The sequence below is a fragment of the Tenrec ecaudatus genome, chromosome 1, assembly GCF_050624435.1.
Source record: "Tenrec ecaudatus isolate mTenEca1 chromosome 1, mTenEca1.hap1, whole genome shotgun sequence".
NCBI classification, from domain to species: domain Eukaryota; kingdom Metazoa; phylum Chordata; class Mammalia; order Afrosoricida; family Tenrecidae; genus Tenrec; species Tenrec ecaudatus.
Genome location: NC_134530.1, coordinates 203228098 through 203231729, shown reverse-complemented (window position 1 = coordinate 203231729; position 3632 = coordinate 203228098).

Below are 3632 nucleotides of genomic sequence, written 5' to 3'. Positions count from 1 at the left end.
AGTCCATAAATTCAATACTAGCCCAGATGTCCAATACCAATCTATAAAGTCCTCTTCAGACTTATGAAACACATGCTATGATGCCAAATGCAGGACGATCACAGGCAGGTAGGTAGAAAGTCGTTGGATCCAGTGATATTGTAAGAATCTCGGTGTTAGCAGGCGTCTTTGTGTGGCTTTTCCAGATTCAGAGGCCTGGTTGCATCAGGGTAGGCCCATGTAGCTTCTCCAGCTTAGGGCACTAAGGTAGTTTCATGTGTATTGTCAGTTCCAATGTCCCCCAGGGAGTGGCAGAGAAAGGGAGATGTCTCCCGCCTCCAAGGAGGAAGTACAGTATTTTCCAGAATTCTCTGGAGAAGGCCATGCCCACACAAAGGCCACACTGGCTATGATCTGATTGACAAGCTAGACTCCACCCCCACACTCTTAATCCTCAAACTGACAATTATTGAGCTACCAGAGCAGGTTCTCTCCTCCCTTCTTTCTTTCGTTTCTTCTTCCTCCTTCCTTGCTTCTTTCTCTTTCATTCTTCTGGATTTGGGCTTGATAACCCAGACCCAGGTGGGCAGAACCATCCATGGTGACCAGAGGCGTCAGCCTCTGGAGAGAGAACTTGAGATAACACACAGCTAGATCTGATTCCGGATGCTTGTGTGTGTGTGTGTGTGTGTGTGTGTGTGTGTGTGTGTGTGTTTTCTCTTATTCATTTGCTGTTTGTACAAGCAGAAGGGCAAAGGACAACAGGAGTGAAATCACTGCTAACTCCTTATAACTCTCTTTTGAATAGAGTAGTCATCATATTTGTACACCCAAGGCAGCAATAATGTGACCTGGCGGGGCAAGGATTCCTGAGCAAGGGCATGGGGCAGGGTTTGAAGGACAGGGTCTGATGTTGGCATACAACATGGCTTGGATAGTGGGTCACGGCCCGTGGTGTAGGCCCAGGCCAGGCTCCTTGCTGAGGTATAATTCTGGTACGATCAGTGAGGGTTGGCTGGGTCTCACAGCTGTGACTCATTGTTGAGTACCTTGCAAGTGGCTACTCCTTCCTCTCCCTTCTCTGCTCTCCAAATCCATCAGCAGCAGTGTTATTCGGAGGGAGTAAAAACAAAGATGGCTATTAGAGTCCTACATATTTAAATCAGTGCACTTAGTGGGAAAAAAGCTCTTTAATTTTAGAATCTTTACAGAGCTGTGTTAGCACAGGCTCAGCCCTCAATCCCCTCAGTGCCTTCATAGGAAAACATGGGATTGTCTAGTCCTGTAAGGATTTACAGTCTCAGAAGTCTAAAGAAGTTCTATAGAGTCAAAATAAGTCACAAAGGACTTGATGGTGTGAGTGAATATGCAAGATTTTAGAAATGTTATCCTTTGGTAGGAGCTCTTAGGACGTAGAAGACACCCACTGGGCTGCAAACCACATATCAGCAGGTCAAAACCACGAGTCACTCTTTAGGGGAAATATGATGGTTTCTACTCCTATAAAGAGTTACCATCTTGAAAACTCACCAACCAGTTCTACTCTATACACTCGCCATGAGTCAGAATTGACTTCAGGGCTATGAGTTTGGTTTGGGATTTGGTATATTCCTTATTACTTCTAAGATTCCTCCTTACCTTTCATTTACTTTGGCATATTCCTCAGTCCTTCCACTTGTAGAAGGCTGTTTCACTTTAGGTTAATACATTTTTGCATTTCAGAATTTGATTCTTCAAATTTAATAATCTTTAAGAAGAACATGTCCATAAATTACTAATGCAACCAGGCGAGACCCTCTCTCACTTACTCTGCTTCAATCTTACTGACCAAATGGCTTATCTTTACATTTCAAAAAACTTTTATCTAGACTTGATACAATTTATCATCAATCATTAAACAACATATGAATTTCAAGTTCTCTTTATATTTTTGTTGGTTACTAGGGTGCAGTTATTGATTTGATATGATAATTCTAACCATAATACTATAACTCCCACCAACTGAGAGGATTAAACCACAAATTTTGGGTATATTTCCTTTCAGGTTTGGGGAAGTAAAAGTTGTGGTGGGATGCAGCTGATATGATTTATGATTAAGCTGCAAGTAGTTGTTAACAGGGTACATTCAAATTAGAATTGGAATTCTAATGTGAGGGACCATCAATTTTGCCATCCCACTGAGAATAAAATAAATTATCTCAGATGCAGGAGAAAGCACTTCACTACCTTAGAAAGTATGAAGAGCCAGGAACAGAGGCCATCCTTTGGATCCCATAGCTATGCACACTCTACTTCCCTGATTCAGCAGACAGGGCTCAATTAGCAGAAAAGCAATGGTAGCAGGATCAAGAGCATCAGAAAGTGGTGAACTTCCCAGCCAACATAGCTAGTCAGTGCGAGTGCCTTGCAAAAGCAGGCTCACTTGCAGAGTGGGTCACCTCCAGGCACTTAATGGGCTGAGGTAGGCTTCTGATCAATGGAGCTAGAGCCGAGAACTTCAGGGGGAGGCTTATGGGGAGGTGAAGTATATTTGGGGCCCTTATCAGTCATGATAAAATGACAAGGTAACAATTTCTGAGAAAGGCGAAGGCTGTAAAGTCTTGTAGAAAATGCGCTAAGGACTAGGGACATGTTCTCTGGCTATGCTGTATTAGAGAAACAAAACAAGTGACACTTGTCTGTGTATAAGAAAGAACCTTACATCAAAAGAGAAATTTACATCAAGAAATGTCCCAGTTTAGTCCAACTCAAGTTCATTGGTCAGGTGTTTCCTCGAAGCTCTTGAAGACTCCTACAGCCGTCAGCCAATGGAACAAGAAGGTGGAGTGGGAATCTGGGAGATCACAGGACAGTGGATACAGAGTACTGTGGATCCACGTTTAGCAGCAACTTGGAAGGGTGCTGGCAGCTCACCCCGGTCAGCAGGTCACCTGGGCCTGCTTATCAAGATCATCAGGTGGCAATGAATAGATGATGCCTGGCTTCCTTTCATGGGAAATGTCTATGGTCTTAATAGCCTATTTAGAATAGGTGGTCATCTAACAGGTTTTCCACCTATAGATAACAAAAGAATTCTTGCAAAAGACAAGAATCTTCACGTGAAGATAAGGCGATGTAAATAGCAAGGAGAAGAGTTGGTAAATCTATGCTGAAGATACTTGTAAACTATGGATTATCAAATTTCCACAGAAATCCTCTATCAGAAGTGTGGATTTTAATGAGTTAAAAAAGGAAAAAGAAAATGATGATAACAAATGTACAAATGTGCTTGACACAATGGATGGATGGATGGATTGTGATAAAAGTTGTTCAAGCCCCCAATAAAATGATTTTAAAAATTGGTTTGTGCTCTCTACTGCTTGTTCTGAGATGACTTTCAAAAGCCAACAAGAAGCATGCACACTTCCTTCCTTACCCTTATATCCCCACACTCCCGGGAAGAACATTCATTAAAATTGACCCGTGAAATATCCACAAATTGAGCTGTTAAATAATTCAAGCTTTACAATTAGCAAAATCATGTTTAAGGGATTTCAATGTTGCTGCATGTCTACTAAAGGATGATTTTGTACATGTTAACCAATGCTATTTTTATTGTAATTCCCTGGATTTTCTTTATCTCAGTTCTATGAAAAATGCATTTTGTGGTAGTA